The sequence below is a fragment of the Lissotriton vulgaris genome, chromosome 1_1 (genome assembly GCF_964263255.1).
Source record: "Lissotriton vulgaris chromosome 1_1, aLisVul1.2, whole genome shotgun sequence".
NCBI classification, from domain to species: domain Eukaryota; kingdom Metazoa; phylum Chordata; class Amphibia; order Caudata; family Salamandridae; genus Lissotriton; species Lissotriton vulgaris.
The window spans coordinates 2019275489-2019301737 of NC_141685.1; positions in this window are offsets into that span (position 1 = coordinate 2019275489).

The following is a 26249-nucleotide window of genomic DNA, read 5'->3' on the forward strand; positions in this document are numbered from 1 at the left end:
AGCACAAAAACGTTCTCGTACAGAATCCTGGGCACCACACGTCTAGCAAAGTAGGATAAACTTAGCTAGATCTTCGAGTTCACTCCTTAGCCTACCACGACCAGCCAGGGGTTGGCCTCTGACCCCGGTACTGCAAATTTACACTTTGCAATGCTCCCCCAAAGCCTCTTATGGGGCTGGGGTCTAGGGTCATGCTGATTGTTCACCAATACAAAGGGAGGAAAATAACTTTTGTAAGAGACTGCTGGCCATACGAGGATCCTCTTCAAATCTCATCTGCCACAGTGAACTTGGGCTTTCCTACTTGAGCGACCTCATACGAAAACACCTTTTCTATCTAGCGGAATGAGGATGCTCCATTAACTAGGGCCATATTTAGTGATTGCCTGAAATGTGACAAAGGCATGTCCATCCCAGGCTGGCCTATGTGACAGGTTACCTCTATGAGATTGGTTTACCACACGCTTTTTCAACCCCACTTCATGCCCATCCATTACTAAAAGGGAAGGGTTAATAATGCTATTAGCACAATTACATAACAAGAGGGTCGCGGAGCAGTCACGGAAATTAATAAATGAGAAATATCTCTCCTGGAACTCAGAGGTTATACCAGTTAGTTACATACAGAAACCCATGAGGATCTGGGAGCATTCCCTATTATTTAGGTTTAGGGCAGACACAGTAAAATATCAACTCTGTTTCCCAACAAGATATCAGTCCAATCTAGACGCAATAGCATGCCCGTGTAGTGACTGTGCCACCCAGTCCATGATGTACTTCATTTTCTTTTGTACATTTTTTACGTTATATACTAAACATTTTTTGGCTCCACTAATGAGAGCAAGAAATATAGGATGTAGTGCCCAAACTATTCTCGTATTACAAGGACTCTCAGATGATGAAATGTGCGCTGCTTTAATTTGCTTTCTTTGCACTGCTGTCCAATTCAGCAGAGCCATGAATTCTATTTAAAAATGTGTGAGATCGTCACTACAGGTGGGGGCAATTTTATAATAATTTGAAAGGATGAATTGTTTTTAATGTTTTTTTTTTAACCTTCATGTTGGTACCATCAAATTACTAGGTATGAAACACCCAGAATAACCAAAGCGTGGTAACCGGTAACCCATCCATTGATAGGGTGGGCCACAAAGTAGGCCTCTACTAATGGAACCATACTGCCTGTGTTACAATACTCAAGCTAACTCTGATTAGCCACCAGGGGAAGGCATTGAGACATTTATTGTGTCTTTTAAGTACCAAATTGTATTACTTTTTAATGCAAGATAATATTTGTATGTTTTAATGTGTACTTTTATGTTTTTATGTAAAACTGAATAAAGATATTTTGATTTGATTGATTGATTTGATTTGTATTCTGCAGGAAGGCGTCATTTTGCATTACATGAATGACTTGGGCATCTTGTAATCTGCAGGGAGGGCATAATTTTGCAATACACCACTGACAAAGGCATATAGGAGCTGAAGCTACTTAAGAAGGTTTCATAAACAGACTTGGCAGTTCCACAGGGAACGATCAATAGATACAAAGTGCTTCTCCCCTGCTTTTCCTGACATGTTTTTTTGAGGAACCAAGAGAATTTTTTCCCACTCTGACTAGACAGTTGTCCTTGTTTCAGAGTCAGGACTCCAGCGATGTCAGCGATGGATCATTGGAGAGCATGGAGCGGATGGTGGGTGTCCATTAGGGACTGTAAGTGATCCCTGATGGGACTTAGTCACCCATGTATGGCATCTAGTTTGGCTGCCATGCAGTCGAACCCCACCACACCTGTTCAGCCATCTGCTCCTGGCACCCCAACACATGACGTTGGAAGGCCATGTGTTGTTCGTGGGGGTCCTGGGAGGCAGCTGTGGTGGTGGATGATGCGTGCTGTGTGGTCTGTGCAGGTTTCATAAACAGACTTGGCACTTCCACAGGGAACGATCAATAGATACATAGTGTTTCTCCCCTGCTTTTCCTAACATGTTTTTTGAGGAACCAAGAGAATTTTTTCCCACTCTGACTAGACAGTTGTCCTTGTTTCAGAGTCAGGACTCCAGCGATGTCAGCCATGGATCATTGGAGAGCATGGAGCGGATGGTGGGTGTCCGTTAGGGACTGTAAGTGATCCCTGATGGGACTTAGTCACCCACGTATGGCATCTAGTTTGGCTGCCATGCGGTCGAACCCCACCGCACCTGTTCAGCCATCTGCTCCTGGCACCCCAACACATGACGTTGGAAGGCCATTTGTTGTTCGTGGGGGTCCTGGGAGGCAGCTGTGGTGGTGGGTGCTGTGTGCTGTGTGGTCTGTGCAGGGGGTGGGGTCTCATTGGTGCAGCTGGGCTGCCCTGCTCCTGGAGGTGGGTTGACGTAGCTGTCAATGAGCTCTTGGAGGGCGTCAGTGTCAAAGGTGTGGTGGTCCTCTTCATCATCAGAGAAGAGAGGTTCGGTCTGCTCTGCAGGAGGTGTTGGTTTTCCCTCTGCAATGTGAAGGCAAGATGCAGTTTAACATTGTGTTCACATATATGTTGACGCACTGTACATGTTTCTATACAGACTGCATGACATGGTGTATTGTGACTGTTTGGGATGAGCTGCCTATTTGATGCGAGACAGTGGACATTTTGAAAACACCATGTATGTGTGTTTGTGCTTGTACATTATCAACTCACATTTCCCTGCTATGCGAAATGTGATTGGCCAGTTTCTACACGCAAGCAGCACTTGTTGTGTCCTCTGGGATCACTGACATATTATCGACTACAAAAATATAGGCATTTAAATTATCGACTCCAAAATATCGACTACAAAAATATCGAAGTGCTATCTACAAACAGGTAAGTACAAAAATATTGAATCAAAAATATCGTTTAATTATATGTACTTTGTAAAAATATCTAATTTATTAAAATTAATGTAACATTTAAAAAATATTAAAAATAAATAACTAAAATATACTTAAAAATACTTAAATAACCTTAAAATTATTAAATAATTAATGTAAGTTATAAAAAAATAATACAATTTTATTTGTTAAAACATATATATATATTAACATAATATTAATAAAAAATATACAATATTATTACCGTAGCATGGCAAGAGTGTTAAAATTACTATTCCCACTCCAATGAGTGCAACACTAGGGAAAGCGTTGGATAGCGTAGCAGTAAAAATTACTATTCTGACTCCAAAGAGTGCAACAGTAGGGAAAGCGTTGGATAGCGTAGGGGTAAAAATTACTATTCACACTCCAGTGAGTGCAAAAGTGCAAAAGTAGGGAAAGCGTTGGATAGCGTAGGGTTAAAAATTACTATTCCCACTCAAGTGGGTGCAATAGTAGGGAAAGCGTTGGATAGCGTAGGGGTAAAAATTACTATTCCAACTCCAAAGAGTGCAACAGTAGGGAAAGCATTGGATAGCAAAGAAATATTTTCCATTGTCAAGGATTTTATGTCCCCCGCTACGAGCACGCCTACCTGATCTCTCTCCGAAGCTTGGGGCATCCAACTAGCCGATTTCTTTGCAAATAACATCAAGTCTATTCAGAACTCTTTTTTACATTCTGGTGTAATGGCAGCTCCCAGTACTATGGTCCTCCCTTCTTTGCCCCTTTCTGTCGACGCTCCTACCGGCCAAATTTCTCTCTAAATCTGCACAAGTAATCAACGCCCTAATTAATCCAGTGCTTAACCTCACACTCAGCACAGGAGTGGTTCCGCCAGCTTGGAAGCAGGCTCTTATTTTGCAGCTTCTAAAAAAGCCTAATCTGGCCCCTTAGGCACACGCCAATTACAGGCTCATCTCTCTCCTTCCAGCATTTGCCAAGGTTGTGGAGAAGCACGTCCACGGTTCCCTCTCAAACTTCCTTGAGACCCACAACATCCTGCATAACACCCAGTCCGGCTCCGGTACCAAGATGAGCACGGAGACGGCTCTATTGGAAGTTACAGAGGCCATCAAGGAGGTCTTGGATTCAGGGGGAAATGCGATGTTGTCAATGCTGGATCTCTCTGCGGCTTTTGACACCGTCACCCACAGTGGTCTCCTCTCTAGACTCAGTGAGATTGGGCTGCGGGGGACGGTGCTCTGTTGGTTCGAGTCCTTCCTAGCGGACCGCCGCCAAACGGCCTGGGCCCCCCTTTCTCTGCCATAGTGCCGTCATTGGAGGTCGGAGTGCCTAAGGGCTCAATTTTGAGCCCTACTCTTTTTAACATCTTTATGACGCCCCCTTGGCGGCACTGGCGGAGTCATACGGTGCCAGATCGTTTCTTATGCGGATGACACCCGGCTCCTCTTCTCTTGGAAGAAGGGTGCTGACTTTGATGGAGCGAGCATTAAAGGCTGCCTTCATATGGTTCCAGCTTAACAGCCTCAAGTGCAACTCGGACAAATCCGAGGTGCTCTTTTTTGGCTGTCTTTCGGACCCTAGGTGGAAGGCTTGGTGGCCTATGGCCATGTTTCCTCCTTCTGCCACTTCTACCTCGGCAAAGAATCTTGGAGTGTTAATTGACAACGGTCTCACTTTAAAGCCCCAGATTCTTGGCCTGGTTTGTAAATGCTTTGGCATTCTCAAAATGCTCAGGAAATTTCTTCCGTTGCTGTCCCTCGGCCATAGAAAAATTACTGTGCAGGCTTTAATAGGTTCTCGTTTGGACTATGCGAACGCATTATATTGGACTCCCGGAGTATCTTTTATCGCATCTCCAAACAGTCCAAAATTCTGCTGCGCGTGCCATCTCTGGCCTTCATCGGAGATGTAGCGCTAAAGAACTTCTGAAAACTCTTCACTGGTTTCCTATTTGGAAAGGTATTGTTTTCAAGACGCTTACGCTGGCTTTCAAAGCTCTCCACGGAACTGGCGCGAAATATATCAGTAAGCAGATGACCTTCTACCAGCCATCTAGAACACTAAGGTCAGCTTCGCTAGCCTTGGCAGCCGTTCCTGGTATTCAGCGAGCCCGTATTGGAGGCCGTTCTTTTAGACGCCTGGCGCCACAATTGTGGAATTCCTTGCCTGTCACTTTCTGAGAAAGACCGATTCCTTATTAGCTTTTAGGAAAGATCTTAAGTCCTGGCTTTTCATTCAGTAGATCCGGTTATCCTTCACCTGCCCTGCTTCACATCAGGTTAGATGCACCGGGACGCTCCTTGGAGTAGCTGAGCGCTATACAAACCACACAATAACATAAGATAACATAGCGTAGGGGTTAAAATTACTATTCCCACTCCAAAGAGTGCAACACTAGGGAAAGCGTTGGATAGCGTAGGGGTAAAAATTACTATTCCCATTCCAGTGGGTGCAACAGTAGGGAAAGCGTTGGATAGCGTAGGGGTAAAAATTACTATTCCAACTCCAAAGAGTGCAACAGTAGTGAAAGCGTTGGATAGCGTAAGGGTAAAAATTACTATTCCCACTCCAAAGAGTGCAACAGTAGGGAAAGCATTGGATAGCGTAGGGGTTAAAATTACTATTGCCACTCCAAAGAGTGCAACAGTAGGGAAAGTGTTGGATAGCGTAGGGGTAAAAATTTCTATTCCAACTCCAAAGAGTGCAACAGTAGGAAAAGCGTTGGATAGCGTAGGGGTAAAAATTACTATTCCCACTCCAAAGAGTGCAACAGTAGGGAAAGCATTGGATAGCGTAGGGGTTAAAATTACTATACCCACTCCAAAGAGTGCAACTCTAGGGAAAGCGTTGGATAGCGTAGGGCTAAAAATTACTATTCCCACTCCAAAGAGTGCAATAGTAGGGAAAGTGTTGGATAGCGTAGGGGTAAAAATTACTATTCCCAATCCAGTGGGTGCAACAGTAGGGAAAGAGTTGGATAGCGTAGGGGCAAAAATTACTATTCCCACTCCAGTGAGTGCAACAGTAGGTAAAGCGTTGGATAGCGTAGAGGTAAAAATTACTTTTCCCACTCCAGTGGGTGAAACAGTAGGGAAAGCGTTGGATAGCATAGGGGTAAAAATTACTATTCCCACTCCAGTGAGTGCAACAGTAGGGAAAGCGTTGGATAGCGTAGGGGTAAAAATTACTATTCCCACTCCAAAGAGTGCAACAGTAGGGAAAGCATTGGATAGAGTAGGGGTTAATATTTCTATTCCCACTCCAAAGAGTGCAACAGTAGGGAAAGAGTTGAATAGCGTAGGGGTAAAAATTACTATTCCCACTCCAGAGAGTACAACAGTAGGGAAAGTAAATATAAATTAATATCTATAAAAAATGTATTAAAAGTAATACCAGTTTAATATAATATAATAATTAATCAATTAAAATTACAAATTAAAAGTAATAATTACAACTAGTTACCTATTAATACAAATTAATTACAAATTAACAATTAATTATTTAACAATTAAAAATTAGTTAACAATTAATTCAAATTAAATAAATTGAATTATTTAATTAATTATAAATAAATTACTTCCCACCCTATTCCCCTATAAACCCACAACCCGCTACAGAAAATAAATTAGTAAAATTAACATAATTAGCAATTAATCAATTAAATAAAATTAATTGGCAATTAAAAGTTAATTAATTACCCATAAAAAATTAATTAACAATTAATTCTAAATAAATACCAATAAATAATTTTACATATTTAATTAATTTTAAATAAATTACTTCCCACCCAATTCCCCTATAAACCCACAACCCGCTACAGAATATAAATTAGTAAAATTAACATAATTAGCAATTAATCAATTAATTAAAATTAATTGCCAATTAAAATGTAATTAATTACCAAACATAAATTAATTTACAATTATTAAAAATGAATACCAATAAATAAATTTGCATATCTAATTAATTATAATTAAATTACTTCCCACCCTATTCCCCTATAAACCCACAACCCGCTACAGGATTAAATTACGCAAAAATTAAAATAACAAAATTCATTAATTAAAATAAATTATAACATAAATACACACTTTTCACACATATAATAACATAAAAAACACTATAAAAAATTCGATATTATTAAAAATTCGATAATTTTAATAACCTATATTATATACTTCGATATTTTAACTTTCTATATTTTTAACATTCGATATTACATTACTTACCTTAAAAACGATATTTTTGATGTCTATATTCTGTCCATTCGATATTTTGTCCATTCTATATTTTAAACTCAATATTATGTCCATTCGATATTTTTTACTCGATATTTTGACTGTTTACCGTCCTCTGTTCTGTTGTGGATGTGTTGTGGTTTGTACCACATTGTTGTCATTGTTGATGTGCTCTGCATGTTATGTGTGTGTGCTGCATTTTGGGGAGAGCAAATGACACACAATTGATGGACGGAATGCAGAATAATTCAAAAAATTCTCCCCCAGTCAAGAGATCTGGGTTAAATCCATCATATTTTTTCCACACCATGCCACCCAAGTTTAGACCTGGCCATATGCAAATCAGTCTTGACCCTGTGCCTCATGGGAACAGTCCAGTCTGAACTGCCAAGCCAGGTCCTCCCTGGACCGGAAACAAGCCTCTAGGACCGGTTTTGGGGTTTCACCACTCTTCAGTCTGGATAGCATGATTCCAGTGACACAGTGAGCCCAGGACCCACATCTGGCATATCTAGCACACTTAGGGCAAGAAAGAAAAAGACACATAATTGATGGATGGAATGCAGAACAAATTTAAACATTCACCCCAGTCAAGAGATCTGGGTTAAATCCATCATTCTCTTGCTCACCATGCCACCCCTGTTTAGACCTGGCCATATGCAAATCAGTCTTGACCCTGTGCCTCATGGGAACAGTCCAGCCCAAACTGCCCTTTTGGGTAGAGCCTCCCCTGCAGCTCTGATTTTGCTGCCCCTTATCCCTTTCATGCGGTGTGCCTTTGACTTCTGTGCTTATACAGTGCTGAGATGTTGCAGACTTGGGTACATTGGGCTCTTGGTGGGAGTTGGGAGTCTGGGGCATGGTTTGTCTGCAGATGTGTTGTTGAGTCAGGGGTTGTTTGTGCATGTGGATGTGTTAGAGTGTGACATGCTCCTTTACAGATGTGGTCCACACTCAGCCACCTCAGTGCCATGGCATGCAACATTTCATGATATATTGACTGCAGCAATGCTATTCGTCATGCAGTGTCCCTTGAATTGTCAGTGTTGCTCACAGACATGCTGCTTTGCTGGGTTTAACACATGTGCATGGGTTGGTTGTGAGATTGGTGGTGTGTGGGAAGGGCCCCCTCTGGGCACATAGTCGACGGAGGCCTACTTGCTGTTTCTAGGTGTGCTGCAGTGTGCCGAGGGGATCGGAGATATGCTCCAGACTCATTGTGGGTGTGCACTGTGCTCTACTTAATTGTGCATGTATCCCATTGTGCCCATCTCCCGGTCTCCCCAGTCTCTGGTCGTTACTCACTGTTTTGCTATTGTGTCAGGTCATGTTGAGCAGCATCCGGTCCCCCAACTCCTGCCACCGTCTCCCCACAGATGACTGTGAACCCCATTTCCTACATCTCATCCAGCTCCTTCTGTGGTGATGGACTCCCACCTCCAGTCTGCATTGCTGCCTTCTTGTTGTTTGTGAGTTTCTGCTTGGTTTTGTGCTTCAAATCATTCCAGCACCTCTTGACTTCTTCTATTGTCCTCTTCAGCACTCCGACTGCATTCACCTTGTTCATGATGGACTGCCATATTCCATTTTTTGTTGCCAATGACACAGTGGAGGTAACGAACAATAGTTGATGGTGTTCTATCACCTCCAATATCAGGATCCTGTTTTCCCGTGGACTGAATCACGTCTTCCTCTTCTTCTTGTCCTTGCCCTTCCCTGACCCTGAGGTCCCGGCCTGGGACTCCGGGGGGCTTGTGGGGTTCGTGTTGTCCTCTGTACTTGCTCTGGCTACCTCCATTGTACTTCGCAGTTGTTTTGCTTTTGTTTGTATTTTTTTTTCTACTTTTATAGTGATTTTTCCCGCCTGACGTGTGTGAATTTCAGGCCTGGTGCAGCTTATCGCTGATTTTTTTATCGCGATTGGGCCCATCGCAACTTTTTTCACGTTGGGGTTTGGATTTTTATCGCCGTCACGGTGGCTTTATTACAGACATTTGACGCGCTATCGGGAGACTATCACATTTTATCGCCGTTTTGTGAATACGACCTAGACACAGAGATATTTTTCCGCGATATGGAACATTGCGTTAACGGATGTTGGCGATTATTATCTCACGTTCTTGAGAATACCCCCCTGTGTCTATTTGCTGATGTCTTACACTCCTCTCTGATAAGCCTAAAACTGCTCAACCACACTACCCCCTAGAAAAGCACCTTGTGATTGCTAGATCATGACTCAAACAATGGACTCTTTGCATGATATATCTCATTTTGTTATATCCTATAAAGAGCCAGCTTCCTACATAAAGCAACTGTTTAGTGACAACTACAGAATGTTTCCAAATATAACTTGATTATTGACATGGCCATTGCAGGAGATACATCCAGCATGGAGAGGGAGATCCCAAGTGAAACTTGCCCTACATGCAGGATTGCTTAAGAAGATGAGAAAGCAATGTTAGGGTGAGACCAGCTGACCTACCCCAAGTCAAATTGTACCCGCCACTACAGAAGGGCACGTCAGGGACCATCTATGTGCCATGGGCTCAGATGGATAAAGAAGGGCTAAGGACAAAATTGCTGTCCTTGCTGGATGGGGCATGGAAATGGATCTCCTATTTTGAGAAGAACACAGCAGGAGTCAATCTAGCGATAGGCGCTGTCAAAAGTCTGCTAAATAGTCTCATCGGAGAGCAAACTAACACAGTGTTTGCCTGAGCTTGCATCCCAGCAATCACGCTGACAAACACAGAGTATGATGGGGAGCACTCAATTCATACAAGCATCAAATATGGATGGCCCTGAGGGAAATGTTCCTTGACAGCCCAGATGTAGGAGGGTTAATTTCAGAAACTATGAAACTGAGGGAGACCAGGACTGATTTTCTGGATAGAAGGAGGAAACAATGAGGACAAGAGACAAAGCAGCCAAGGACTGATACAGACTCACAAATAGAATTGTTTTACAATATCGTCAAAAAGGGGCTGCCGATGGAGATGCAGAGCAGTTTGGACAGCGTAGTGGGGTTGGATACCAAACCCTGGTAGGGGATAAAGGCCATTCTATTTTACTATTACAAACAGAAACAAAATAAGGATAAGGAGAAACAGGAGCAAACCTAGAGAGAGACCGCTACGGTGATCCAACACAAATTGAAAAAGACCACCTTAGAGGGGGCATAGACTGGGCCACATGACCAACTAATGTGGCTAAAAGCATATCATGAACAGTGGTGGATAAACCCAGCCCATTCCCAGAAGAATCTCCATCCACAAAACCAAGCCCTGGGAAACCCAAATGCACCTTGCACTCAGCCGCAGGGAGTCAGTCAGCCACCACACCACCGCAACAGGGATCCAGTTCAACAGGGACTGGGGCCACGACCGCGGCAGGGAGAGATAACTTTCCGGGGAGGCAATGCTTTTGCATAAACACAGAACTCAAATTTGCAGTAAATCAAAACCCCCAATGCAAAGCATAATTTCATGCGCACCTCAAAATTGGCTGTACCAAAACAAAAAAATCGAATTTTTGTTTTGTTGTGTCTTTTCCTTATTTAATATATATATATATATATATATATTTGTGCAATTGCTGATAGTAACCATTGGATGAACGTTAATTAGATGAAAGATATATATCATACAATTTATGGTGTGACGAGACAGATAATTACTAGTTTTTGTTCTCATAATTAAGTTTCTTGAAGAAATCACCTTGGCATCACTTTTTCGTAATTTACTTATTTTACCCAGATGCCGTTTGGTTTACCGGGTACCCCCTGTTATTAATAATGATGTGTTTTGTTGATCGGGAATCCTCACTAGAGTCCGCCATTCAGGGTCCCTGCAGAAGCTAAGGCCCCACTCTGCCACTAATCCCCCAGGGCGGGGCTGGCTGACCACACCCAGGGGAAAGGCAGTCTGACGAGAAGGACAGGGCGGCTCCCTGTCGAGTCCTTAAAAGTAGGCACCCAGGTCCCCGCATCCACTAGTCAATTGGCACAGGTTCCAATTATCACATCAAAGGTCCGTATTCTCAAGTATCCAGACCGGGACGAAAATTCCTTCATGGAGTGAGGTTCCCACAGTGCCCCCAAAAAGCAAGGAACCTTGTAAGCCCCCTTTCAGTTCCAAAATGAATCAATATCCAGTGTCGGGAGCCAAGTTTCTTGTACACTTGGATATCGAAGACCCCATGACCTCCACTGCCCAAGATACAACAGGTTGTGAAGGGACGCACTGCACTGAGTCAGTCGGGAGGGGCGATCCACTTGACTAGCCAACTGTCCTAGTCCATTTCCATCAGTGGACGAATTTCCATGAGTTCTTGACCTTAACCTCTGGATTTTCTATGCAGCAATGTCTTTCCGCCCTTTCACTCAAATTTTTCAAGTATTCAAAGCCTGTTCACCCGGTCATGCTCCTCCAGAATAACGAAAGAAGCATGTCACTGGTTATGGGTCCCTGGCAACAGCTGGGAACCGCAGGTCCAAATACCCTTGGAAAGACATGGTCTGTGAGAGAGGGGGATGTGGAGGAAAAGGAAGTCTGCAAGTGTGTTAAATTAGAACACAAGAATGTGCTCACCCTATATCAGGCATAGCAATCAGCCAACACACAAGACCTTACACATACCATCAGGAGAGCCACTAGCACAATCTCAGACATCGCAATATCAGAGGCACATGGGTCCCACAGAACAGCTCTCTGACCCCTCCAGATCACAACAATTGTGATAACAGATCTAGGAAGGCACCCAAAAAGACCAACAAGAGGAAGCCCAAAAGAAATCTTCCGAAAAAGGCATAGCCAAAACATCTAGCATCACGAGGGTCATTTAGCATGCCACAGTCCAGGAACTAGAGGACTACACATGTGACCTCAAGAGCACATTGCAACCACCAAAAATGCTCAAGTAAGCGGAACAGCCCCTAATTACACATCGTTCCACACATGTGTAGGCTAAAAGTTACCACCTGCACCGATAGCACCCCCATGCTCACTATAAGAGAGAAGGGCTGGCAATGCCCATGGAACCTAACTGAATTGACTTTATCCTGAAATGGTCTCGAGATCAACCAGTAAAAATTATTTACCAGTCTAAACACCAAGTTAGGTATGGAGAGGAGGGAGGCCTAACAACTTATAATAAGCTGATGTGTTCCGTAAATAATAATCACCCTTTAACGTAAACAATACAAAATAGATACTCCAACTGGTGCTCTCTTCCGGTACCTCACTAAACCTGAATGGAATTTGAAAAACAAACCCCTAAAGAAAAGCACAGGAACTCTGAAGAAAATTATTGACAATTGCACGTGCAATTATGCACTGTTTTCTGAATTAACCAATGAGCGTAGTTCTAATTCAACAGGTTGGCAATCAAATATACAAGTGCACCAGTTTTTCAGCAGCCACATCAACACTTCGGCGAGTTCTACACTGTCAAATTGAGAACTACGAACTGTATCTTAAACATTTTGTTTCGAACTTTTAAGTCAATAAGCCTCAATCACCAAAGGACTACAGACATCTCCCCTGGATTCATCCCAAGCCCTGCAATGCTCAGTAAGTTATGTATTGTTGAACTTCGTTATACCCTCTGTTTACTGTGGGTTTTGTCACATCAATTTAACACCAGAGAACCGCTAGTCAAATGGATTCCACCCCAAAGATATCACTGTGCTTGCGTAGGGAACACTGCCACATCACTTATAATTACACTGAACCTAACACTAGCATTCCACACTACCCAGCGCCCTCTTACACAACAAATGGAAACAGCACAAGACCGCCGTTAGCTCCAAGGCATCAGCCAGGTCATGTTAAGTCTGTTCACTGATACCAAATGCAGTAGGCACAAACAGGCTTTACTTGTCCCAAGAGGTAGCCACTGAAAAAGCAAAATGCCATTTATACCTATGTAGAATTAGTGCCAAAATACAACCCAACAAAGTAGAACCCCATAGAGTAGTAGTGAATCTGACCAGATACCAGACCAATCCCACAGCATTGTACCTTACAGAGAAGAGATTCTTGGAGGTAGCAAAACCGCCACACCAATGCACAAACACATCAGCTCAAGCTTCCGTCTGTGTTCCCACGGTGGCCATTAGAATATATGAGACTGTCTTCTTTAATAATAAATGAACCCCAGACATGGGATTCCAGTGTAGGAAAATGAGTCTTGTAGGGAAGGTTTGTACAACAGTATAGATACCTCAAGTCAGGAAATCCAGGATACTGAGGTGAATAAATATACATGATAAGAAGGGAAGGGGCATCTCCTAATTGTACGGAACCTTACACTGAATTACTTATGTTTCAGAGGCAAAGGAACTATTCTACTAGGAGCAAATAATAACTGTGACACAATACTGCACATTCCGGACATGTAATTTAACACCTCCACACTGATGGATACCAACTGGCAATGGGGCGAGTTTGCCATGGATTGGATAGCCTCTGCCCCCTCATCACCACACAACCTGACCCTGGTTATTCCCAGAGAAGATCTGTCAGAGTTGCACCAACATCCGCTAATGAAGAAGATGGCTCTTTTGCATCAGGCTCGAGAATAAAAGAAGTGCTGCTTACTTTGGTTGGGCTCGGTACAAGCACATTCCGGAAGAATTCAGACGTTTTTTTGACCCACAAGTAAACGAGGGGAGGGTCTATTCCCTTCTATACCATGCAGATGAAAGTGAACGCCAACTGGTTCAAATAACAAGGCGGGAGATGCTCAAGATGTTGAACAGCATTGAATTTGGCCTTAATGCAATCAAGGAAGAACTGAGAGCCATTCGACTCATGGTGATGTAACATCAATATGTGTTGGACTTATTGACCACAATGGAGGGAAGGGTGTGTGCCAAGATTGGTGCATCCTGCTGCATGTTTATCCGAGGCAATTACCAGGAGAACGGTACTTTAACTCTTGCCATCTAAGCCTTGCACCGTTTACAAAGAGACATGCGTGAGGAGCGAGGTGTCACTGAACAGGAGTGGTATATGAACTGGTTCTCCTGGCTCGCCCCATAGCTGATCGCTCCTAGCACCTCATTGTTGCCTGTTTTCCTATAACTATTGTTTTTGTGTGGTTTCCTTCAATTAGGGTTTCCTGCTGTAAAAATGCAATCCTCAAATTGGGTAGAATGCAAGCAACTAGGGAAGTAGGAATAGTCAAAACTGAAGAGCAGCAAGCCCCCAATAATGTCACTGTCATGAAGTAAAGGTTAGATAATGTGGTTGAAAATTGAACTAGTGGGAGGCATGTTAATGTTGTTAAAATCGATGTCAATGTTTGTATTGATACGCTCGCACATAACTACGAAATCGCATCCCTATTATAAAATTCGCCCCTCATGATCTCTTCATTAACCGAGACTCAAAAATACCTGGTCGGGCAGCCTCTGTGACCTAGGGCAGAGCTTACTGGATGAAAGGTCACAGGTGGGTATGCACATAGTTGGCAAACAAAAGTGCAAACAGGATTCTCAGGGCAGTCCCCCAGATAAGCACAGCGACACCACAATGATCATGAGAGATTAGCCTCAATAAAGCACACATGACCAGAGAGGTGTGCGCATTTTGAAAACACTATAAAGTTAGATGCCACATGAAATTAGATACACACAGCCAAACAGGACACAGCACACACAGAACATGCAGTGATCACCTGCCCCTCATGTCAAACATAAACACAGATTACCCAATGGCCCCCGATGTGTCCAAGTAAGGTCGAGGCCCACCTGCATTTGTTATTAGGGGCCTTATTTATGACTCCACAGGCAAGGCCCACATTATTGATTGATTTATGATTCCCAAAGAAATTTATAAAACCCATTAAGATTGATTGTACTTTGAGACAGTACCCAGACCCGCTTCTGTAACTGTGTTTAATTAAACCAACTGTTCCTGTTTTGCCAAACGCCTCTTTTCAAGGTAAATTCATATTCAAGCCACATTTGAACTAAACTTCCAATGGGCATGTTTCGGGAAAAGAGGAAATCTGGTAACACTCAGAGCGATTTAGCTATAATTTTTATTTACTTTACAAGATAAAAGAGGGATAATTATGCTAAGCGAAAGACTATTCTACTCTGGGTCAATCCTGATACCATATGTAAAAATCTGAACGTCAATCATTAACATCTAAGGACCCGATTCCAATGTGGTTAGGAAGGCTTCCTAACGGCATTTTTCTCCTTCCGAATCGGGAACGCATCTCTCCGACCGACTTAGAAAGGTTTCCAACCGACCGAGTACGATGCGAGTTAGGCGTTCGGATTATCCCAATCCGAACCCGACGTCATTTGGAATGACCGTGCCTTATGGAGCAGAATCATACATCTCTACGGACTGCGTTTCCGAACAACCGAGTATGATGCTGGATTCGGACAGCCTTTTCGAATTGTGCCGTCCGACTCGAATTGGCAGTCCGAATCAGACTTTGGGGGCCCGTAGCAGGCCCCCCTGCACCTGGAGCCTTTCCAATCAGGCCCATGAGTCCCCCCTTACCAGCCATGCACAGTATGGCAGGCAAAATGGGGTGCCCGCCATACGGTGCCCGATTTTCCCCTGCCACCCCTTTCTTCGATGTGAGTATATGCATTGGGTCTGAACTTACTGATTGAAGTCAATGGAAGTCCAACCAAATCGTATCTCGAAGCACCCGAATGCATCATACTCGGGCGGTCGGACTCTCCCGATCTGAGTCGGTTGGAAACCTTTCCCAAACCCTTTTGTCTGGAAGATTTCCAAACCGCATCAGAATCGGACCCAAAGGCCCCCACTAGGATGGCGGGTGGACTTCCGTCCTCCCTCCACCCTAGCAGAGCTGGGACCGGCCGCCAGTGGTGCGTCAGTCCTGTACTGCCAATTAGGATGTGACCGCCACCCTGGTGGTCGCATCCTGCATATTCAACATTTTGGCGGCGGTGCTGTAAGCTGCACCTGCCAAAAATTTGGATGTGCACATTTTGCATTGACATGCACACCGTGACAGACACCGCATGGTGCCTGCCACCTTGTGTATGCCAATTTTTTTTATTGATTTTTTATTTATTTAATGCGATTTTCTATAGCGCGAACCTTATCCGAAGGTGTCAGAGCGCTTTACATAAGAACCAGTTGCAAAAAATAAGGACTAAGGATTACATGCGTTACATAAAAGATACAAACAGAAAAAATTACAAATGTACAAGATGTAAAGTCACACAAAGAAGAGACTGGTGATTAGAGTTATCTCTATATACATAGGAAAGGGCTACGGATGATTATACTCTAAGAGTCACATAGGAAGGGTAGAGACTACAACGGTCTACTGCATATACTAGTGATTAGAGTTATCTCTATATACATAGGGAAGAGATACAAATCGATATACTCTAATAGTCACATGGGAATGGTAGAGAGTACAAAGGTCTACTATATATACTAGTGATTAGAGTTATCTCTATGTACATAGGGAAGGGATATGAATGGATAACTCTAAGAGTCACATAGGAATGGTAGAGAGTACAAAGGTCTACTGCATATACTAGTGATTAGCGTTATCTCTATATACATAGGGAAGGGATACGAATGGATATACTCTAAGAGTCACATAGGAATGGTAGATAGTTCACAGGTCTACTACATATACTAGTGATTACAGTTATTTCTATACACAGAAAAGCAGATTTCCATTAAGTGGGGTCGGAGGGGGGATGCAGTCGGAGGGGGGATGCAGTCACAGCAGCAAGGGAGGGACAGAGAAGGGCAGGAAAGTGAGACAAACGAGAGAGGGAAGCAGATAGTAACGAGTAAGACAGCGAGGAGTGTGTCAGAGGCAACAGGAGAGACAATAAAAAGGTCGCTAGGACAGAGGGGGAGGTCAGAGATGATATACAGTCATAATATCGAATAAAAAATTTAGATTGGCCAAAATATCGAGTTAAAAATATAGAATGGACACACTATCGAATGGACAAAATATAGACTACAAAAATATGGAATAGAATAGCAAAATATCGAATAGAATAGCATTAATATCGAATCCAAAATATAGAATGGACAAAATATCGAATGGACAGAATATAGTCAACAAAAATATCGAATTTGAGGTAAGTTAATATGAATTTTTTAAAATGTTTTTATGTTACTATATGTGTGAAAAGTGTATATTTATTTTATAATTCATTTTAATTAATTAATTTAATTGTATTTAATTTTTGCGTAATATAATTCTGTAGCGGGTTGTGAGTTTATAGGGGAATAGGGTGGGAAGTAATTTAAATATAATTAATTAAATATGGTAATTTATTTATAGGTATTTATGTTGAATTAATTGGTAATTAATTATTAATTGGTAATTAATTTAAATATAATTGGAAATTAATTTTAATTAATTGATTAATTGATAATTATGTTAATTAAATTAATGTATTTTCTGCAGCGGTTTGTGGGTTTATAGGGGAATAGGGTGGGAAGTAATTTAAATATAATTAATTAAATATGTTTATTTATTGGTATTTATGTTGAATGAATTGTTAATTAATTATTAATTGGTAATTAATTAAAATATAATTGGTCAATAGTTTTAATTAATTGATTAATTGATAATTATGTTAATTTTATTATTTCTTTTCAGTAGTGGGTTGTGCATTTATAGGGGAATAGTGTGGGAAGTAATTGAATTATAAATAATTACATTTTTAAATGTATTTATTGCTTATTTTTGTTGTCATATTTAATTTTGTATTAATTGTTAATTAACTTAGTGTTAATTGGTAAATAATTTGTATTAGTAGGTAATTTTTTTTAATAATTAAATTTCATTTGTATTTTTAATAGATCAACTAATATATTATATAAAATTGTTAATTATTTTATATTATTTGTAATTAGAATTACTATTTAATTTAATTTAATTCATATATGCAGTATTTACTTTCCCTACTGTTGCACTCACTGGAGTGGGAATAGTAATTTTTACCCCTACGCTATCCAACGCTTTCCCTACTGTTGCACTCTCTGGAGTGGGAATAGTAATTTGTACCTCCACGCTATCCAACGCTTTCCCTACTGTTGCACTCTCTGGATTGGGAATAGTAATTTTTACCCTCCCGCTATCCAACGCTTTCCCTACTGTTGCACTCACTGGAGTGGGAATAGAATTTTTACCTCTACGCTATCCAACACTTTCCCTACTGTTATACTCTCTGGAGTGGGAATAGTAATTTGTACCTCTAAGCTATCCAACGCTTTCCCTACTGTTGCACTCACAGGAGTGGGAATAGTAATTTTTACCCCTACGCTATCTAATGCTTTCCCTACTGTTGCACTCTCTGGAGTTGGAAAAGTAATTTGTACCTCTACGCTATCCAACGCTTTCCCTACGGTTGCTCTCTCTGAAGTGGAAATAGTAATTTTTACCCTCCCGCTATCCAACGCTTTCCCTACTGTTGCACTCACTGGATTGGGAATAGTAATTTTTACCCCTACGCTACCCAACGCTTTCCCTAATGTTGCACTCTGGAGTGGGAATAGTAATTTTTACCCCTACGCTATCCAACGCTTTCCCTACTGTTGCACTCTCTGGAGTGGGAATCTCCCGCTATCCAATGCTGTCCCTACTGTTGCACTCATTGGAGTGGGAATAACATTTTTATCCTCCTGCTATTCAACGCTTTCCCTACTGTTGCACTCACTGGAGTGGGAATAGTAATTTTTACAACTACGCTATCCAACGCTTTCCCTACTGTTGCACTCTCTGGAGTGGGAATAGTAATTTTTACCCCTACGCTATCCAATGCTTTCCCTACTGTTGCACTCTCTGGAGTTGGAATAGTAATTTTTACCTCTACGCTATCCAATGCTTTCCCTACTGTTGCACTCTCTGGAGTTGGAATAGTAATTTTTACCCCTACGCTATCCAATGTTTTCTCCACTGTTGCACTCACTGGAGTGGTAATAGTAAATGTAACCCTCTCGCTATCCTATGTTGAAAATATTATATATGTTTTGTTAATAATATGTATATATATATTACCTACTGGCGGTCGCCAGTAGGTATATATAGTTAGGATTTTTTCCCTATGGGACTTTTGAAAATTCTATGTCTAATAACTTTGGCGTTTGTGGACGGAATCGGCTGAAATTTTCAGGAAAATGGCACATTTTGTTTCTTAGCAGCCCCTGAAAATTTGGTGGGGTTTCGTCAAGGGGGGGGCTGAGAAAAAAGGGGGTCCCAAAACGCGTTTTTCCCATTCATTTTTCCATAGGGCGGTTGGACTCACTTTTAGCTCGAACGGCTGAATGGATTTGCACGAAACTTGGCAAAATTGTAGGGACTGTTAGCCCGATGTGCCTTTGCTAGGTCTCAATATATGTGCTCCAGTAGTTTTTGAGAAATTAACGTTCAAACCAAGATATATATCTGTAACAGCGCTCTGGGCAGCGATCCGGTCCGCTTACTTTTCGCTTATCGGAACTTTGCGCGCAGAAAGCTGATTGGCTCTCCGGTGTCTGTCAACATTCTAAACAGTCCGGAGCGGACGCCATCTTGTCTCTCGGTAGGATCGAGAGAGAAGAAGAGGTGGAAAACGAAGGGGGAATTTAATGAAAGGGGGCAAGGTATCCCCCTCTTGACCCCCTAGGAATGTTGTTGGGGTTATTAAAGGGTCCCGTGGGGAAAATAAAAAAAAAATGATTTTTCACGGTAGAAGCGCGGCCGCGAACTGGTAGCGAAACGGGAATTCGCCATTTTGTGCTTCGTAAATTAAATTACTAGTTATAAGTGGGTGCGGGAGACGTATCCTAATCCCCTATGTTTCCTGAGGGTGGGTGAGGAGGCTGATATATGTTGATACATCTCTTCCAGCGGCTGTGCGTGAGCTTTTTTTTTTTTTTTGCTGCGTGACAGTCCGGAGCGGCCGCCATCTTGTCTCTCGGTAGGATCGAGAGAGAAGAAAAGGTGAAAAACTAAGGGGGAATTTAATGAAAGGGGGCAAGGTATCCCCCTCTTGACCCCCTAGGAATGTTGTTGGGGTTATTAAAGGGTCCCGTGGGGAAAATAAAAAAAAAAATGATTTTTCACGGTAGAAGCGCTTCACGGGCCGCGAACTGGGCCGCAAACTGGTAGCGAAACGGGAATTCGCCATTTTGTGCTTCGTTAATTAAAGTACTAGGTATAAGGGGGTGCGGGAGACATATCCTAATCCCCTATGTTTCCTGAGGGTGGCTGAGGAGGCTGATATATGTTGATATATCTCTTCCAGCGGCTGCGCCATCTTGCCTTTTTTCGAATGCCACAATTTTGTCGTGCACGGCAGCCATTTTAGATGCCAGGCTGGTCCCAGGCTATCACCTACCCCTGCGGATGTAGTTTATGGCCCCAGCTGTAGAGAATTCAGACATGCCAATCCTCCTGATTCAGGCGTGTGAGTACTGATTTCAGTGCTAGTCTCCCGCCTCCCGATTTCTGCAAGCAAAAACCCGGGGGCATATTACGAACAACTAGCGATAATTTTTGTCTATAACTTGTTTAGAGACAAAAATTATCGCCGCACATCGGCGATTTTTATCGCAGATAAACCTTGCTATTATCGCAGAAAAGTCAGCGATATTCATGTATTATCGACCTAATGCTCTTAGCCATGTTATCCACCTCCCATTGGATAACATGGCTAAGAACTGCTCAGGGCAGGTGTTAGATTTTGGAGATATTCGCGCTTAGCGCGAATATCTCCAAAAGTTGGTAATAGAAGGTAGCGATGTTAGGGACTGTTTCCAGTCGCTAACATCTTGGCACGCCACTTTGCATGTCATTAGTGATAAGTATCACTGACATGCAAAGCCGGGCCCAAGATGGTCGCTATCTCCTTTTAGGTGTCACTAACTGGTGTTAGCGACAGCTTGATAATAGGGAAATAATTTTATCTCCGCTTTCATGGTTTTTAAAGCCAAAAAAGCGGAGATAAACCCCCTTGATAATATGCCCCACGATTCCTTGGGGGTTTCAGCTGACAGGGCTTGGTATTGTGTTACATGGTAATTTTTCCATGAAACGTCAGAGGGTCGATGTAGGGGTTCTAGAAGAGGTGATAAACCATTTAAGCCTCATGAACAAGCGCATGGTCTTTTAAAGATTTGTGAAGTACTCGGGGCGGCGGTGTGTGTGTGCCCTCTTTCAGGAGCGGGCGGGGGGGGGGGCACTGCCAGCAACTTGCCAGGTCAGGTAGTGTTCAACACGTGCATCACCCTTTCTCTGCCTGCTATTGCGCTCCATGCTTCGGAAAGGTAAGAAAAAGAACGTGCATTTGAGTTTGAAATGTCCGATCCTGCAGCAGCACACTTCCAAAGCCCACACATGACAATAACCCGATTCAAGGCCCCATTCACCCGTTTTTCAAAAAATAGATAACACTCCAACAAATTAAGGTTATAAAACTTTATTAACTTTTAACGATAATGAACAGAACAAAAACTAAAAACATTTAAACATTTATTAACACAAAAAGCAACAATGGTTAGAAGCTGTCTTTTGTGCGAATAGTCCCAAGGCAGCACAACGTGCAGAGTTCTGGACGGCACCCAGGTGATGTCGCCTGGGTGCCCCACTGGTTTAGGGATCCTACAATGCTGCTCCGAAAATTGGCGTGGGGCGTCCCGGGTGGGGCGGGGGGAGGCCTCGTCAGTAGCGGTCTGTTGTGCGAATAGTCCCAAGGCAGCACAACGTGCAGAGTTCTGGACGGCACCCAGGTGATGTCGCCTGGGTGCCGCACTGGTTTAGGGATCCTACAATGCAGCACAGAAAAACAGCGTGGGGCGTCCCGGGTGGTGCGGGGGGAGGCCTCGTCAGTAGCGGTCTGTGTCCAGTGTCACATGGCTGACACAACATGTACGACAGGCACCCAGGTGATGTCCAGTAAACTGCCGCACTGGTTTTGGTATCCTACAATGCTGCTCCGAAAATTGGCGTGCGGCGGCCCGGGGGGGGGGGGGGGGGAGGCGGCGTGAACGGGCCTCCCCAGGTGGCGGCCATCTAGCTGAGTTGCGCTCGCTCTTGCGGCCACAGCGTCTCGCTCACCATGTTGTGGAGTTGCTCCCACTCTTGCAGTGCAGCGATAGGCGGCTGCCACATGGCTGTCAAAATGGCGGACGGCTCTTCGGTTTTGGGCCTGGTCCACTGAAATGGCCCTGGGACACCTTGGAAGTCGGACGCTTGCCTGCTAGGGCTTGGGCTCCATTCTCGAAAAGCGTCCCCTCAGCCGTGAAGATTGTATAAAAGTCTTGGGGGCCCCCGACTCCCGCAGGCTTCCGGTGGGGAGCGGCTGACATGATTGCTCGCGGAATGACCACGACGGAGCCAAGAGATGGTGGTGCTCTCATGCTGACGCCAGCTTCAGTCTGAATGATCCAGAAACAAGGTGGGGCTTTCATCGTTTGGGAAAAAAAAATGTTCTAAACCAATGAAAAGTGTTATTTTTAGGTCATATGACCAAGCCTTCCATCTTTAGGAAACCAAAAGTAAAATGAACCAATGAAAAGTTTTATAAACAAGTCACATGACCTGTTATGCGACATAGGGCTACAAAAAGCGTAGAAAATCCGTTGGCACGTGAGGCGGCGTCAGTAGCGGACCGATGTGCGAATAGGCCGAAGGCAGCACAACGCGCCGAGATCCGGATGGCACCGAGGTGGTGTCCAGCAAATTGCCGCACTGGTGTGGCCATCCTACAATGCTGCGCCGAAAGACGGCGTGTCCAGCTGAATTGCGGTCACTGTTGCGGTACAGTGACTCGAACGCGCCGAGATCCGGATGGCGCCGAGGTGGTGTCCAGCAAATTGCCGTACTGGTGTGGCCATCCTACAATGCTGCGCCGAAAGACGGCGTGTTCAGCTGAGTTCCGGTCACTCTTCCGGCACAGTGACTCGAACGCGCTGAGATCCGGATGGCACCGAGGTGGTGTCCAGCAAGTGGCTGCACTGGTGTGGCCATCCTACAATGCTGCGCCGGAAGTCGGCGTGGGGTGCCCCGTTGGCTTATGAGGTGATGTCAGTAGTGGACTGATGTGTGAATAGGTCGGAACCAGCACAAGGCGCCAAGATCCGAATGGCAAGTCCTGGATGTTGAGTGCCTCAGTTGAGATTTCTGAGCAGTGCTTGTAGAACTGTCTGAAGCTTATTTGCACCTGCTGCAGCTTCACTAGGTCCGGCGGAACTTGTTGCCTTTCCCTTTCTGCTTCTTTTCCTACAATGCGTTTCTTCTGAAGACACGACCAGGTCCCTGAATGTGTGCAGGGGGACGCTATTGAATGAATGAACGCGCCGAGATCTGGATGGCACCGAGGTGGTGTCCAGCAAATTGCCGCACTGGTGTGGCCATCCTACAATGCTGCGCCGAAAGACGGCGTGTTCAGCTGAGTTCCGGTCACTCTTCCGGCACAGTGACTCGAACGCGCTGAGATCCGGATGGCACCGAGGTGGTGTCCAGCAAGTGGCTGCACTGGTGTGGCCATCCTACAATGCTGCGCCGAAAGTCGGCGTGGGGTGCCCCGTTGGTTTATGAGGTGATGTCAGTAGCGGACCGATGTGTGAATAGGTCGGAACCAGCACAAGGCGCCCTGCACTGTTGAGCCTTTTTCAATGTCTGTTTTTTGTTCTTTCCCCTCCATCAAAAACAAAACAAAAATACAAGGCGCCAAGATCCGAATGGCAAGTCCTGGATGTTGAGTGCCTCAGTTGAGAGTTCTGAGCAGTGCTTGTAAGACTGTCTGAAGCTTATTTGCACCTGCTGCAGCTTCACTAGGTCCGGCGGAACTTTTTTCCTTTTCCTTTCTGCTTCTTTCCCTACAATGCGTTTCATCTGAAGACACGACCAGGTCCCTGAATGTGTGCAGGGGGACACTATTGATTGAATGAAAATGGCGGCTTGACACAAAGCTGACTCAAGCGTTACTGTTGGTGCTATACAGACAAAAATTGGTTTTCAGTTTGTACATTCTTCAGGTTTTTTTTTCCATCCAAGTCTGATTGAGAGTTTGTAGAAAAATGGCTTCAGATTTTCCACATACTACTCTTCAACATTCTTCCTAAATGTAACAATGTGAAACTCACTAGGAGAACGGCTGTTTCTGTTTCCTTTCAAAATGCTGCCACCAATATTTTCTGAATGGAAGACACCATCTTGTAACATAAAGGGCCGAAAGGGGTTCTGGTCTGGCCGATGGTTGGTGGAGACATTTTGACTATATCTTGGACCTGCCCGGCCTCGCCCAAAATGGCGCCGGTATAAATGGGACTCGTAACTCTTTGCCCGCAAATGTATATCTAGAAAATGTTATTGTAAGTGGCCCTGTCGTATTTTAATTACAAAATGTACGTCCACCGATTCCGCAACTGTTAGACACCTTTGTTCTTGTCACCTAATGGCCCGCTCGTTACGTTCTTCTACAGTGTAAATGTCTCCTCATCATATACGATTTGAGTTTGCTCCGTGGCCGGCCCACGTGGTTATAGGCCCGTATTTGTATACTGACATTTTCACAATAAAGGTTTTTAAAACAAAACACGGTAGTAGTATTTTCATTTGTAAAGTTTTTACTTTTAGTGACTGTTTTCGAATCAGTAAAAGGCAAGTGAAATAAAGCAGTCCAATTACATGACGGATAAAAGGTATAATATGTAGGAACGCAGTAAAGATAAATGGTCAAGGGCAGTTGTGTTTTTCATGTCTGCAACATAAAGTGATCGATAAGAATCTGATAATCAGGCGTATCGGCGACTAAGACAGCAGGCCGAATCTCTTTTACTCAACGGCTCCGTCATGGAAGGAAGAAACGCCCTTTTTCTCGAAAAAGGAATATATTTTACTTGCAAGACAGTTGTAAATTTTCAGGGAAAGTACATTAGCCTGGAATATTATAACATATGTTTGAAAAAAAAATATTGTTCGAAAATAATAAAAAGCGTAATTTTTAGGTCATATGACCAAGCTTTTCATCATTAAATTAACAAAAGTAAAATGAACCAATGAAAAGTTTTATTAGCAAGTCACATGACCTGTTATGCTTACGTTACGCGCTGCGCGCCGCGCCTCGGATCACTTCCGGGTGCGCTAACGCGGCGTGTCATAAAACGCATTACGCGACAACGTAGGTCAAGAATATAGTCTAAATGTCTCCACCAACCAGCGTTCAGAACACAACCCCTTTCAGCAGTCCAAAAAGTTCTGTTAAATGACAACAGAGGGGACAGGCAATAAGAACCATCAGTCAAAGAGGGGAGGGCAAGTTCTTCTCTTCCGGGTCATGTTGGGTCGCTACCGGAACTGATCGAATTGGTAGTCTACAGTGTTTCTGGATGTTTCAGACTAAAGCTGGCGTCAGCATGAGACCACTACCATCTCGTAGCTCCGTCGTGGCCATTCCACGAGCAATCATGGCAGCCGCTCCCCACCAGAAGCCTGCGGGAGTCGGAGGCCCCCAAGACTTTTGTAGAATCTTCACGGCTGAGGGGACGCTTTTCGAGAATGGGACCCAAGCCCTAGCAGACAAGCGTCCGAGTTCCAAGGTGTCCCAGGGCCATTTTAGTGGACCAGGCCCAAAACCGAAGAGCCGGCCGCCATTTTGAGAGTCCTGTGGCAGCCGCCTATCGCTGCACCGCAAGAGCGGGCGCATCTCAACTACATGGTGAGCGAGACGCTGTAGTCGCAAGAGCGGGCGGAAAACAGCTGAATGGCGGAAGAGGCACAGTGTAGCAAAAGCGGGCGGAATGGCAACTAAAACGATAAAGGGGCGCCTCACTACAGCTTGTCTTCAGGTCAAACGGATTGTGGGACAAGGTCCAGAATTGAAGTGTCATCAAAAGGCAAAAAGTACCGCCGGACCCCGGGAGCCGGCCGCCTATGTCGGGGGCGATCTCAGGCTACACCAGTGCTATAAGACTTGGGGAGGGTGTCGGAGCCAAGCGTCTTCTCCGAGTCCATGGCCATCACAGCGCCCCTCAGGGGCCTCCGTCAAGCTGTTTAGGAAGGTAACATATCACATTGTTTTCTAATGCAGTCAGGTCCACAAACGACACTCACTTACTTTGAGAATAGTGAAGCTGCAGTAGGTGGAAATAAGCTTCAGACAGTGTTACAAGCGCTGCTCAGAACTCTTAACT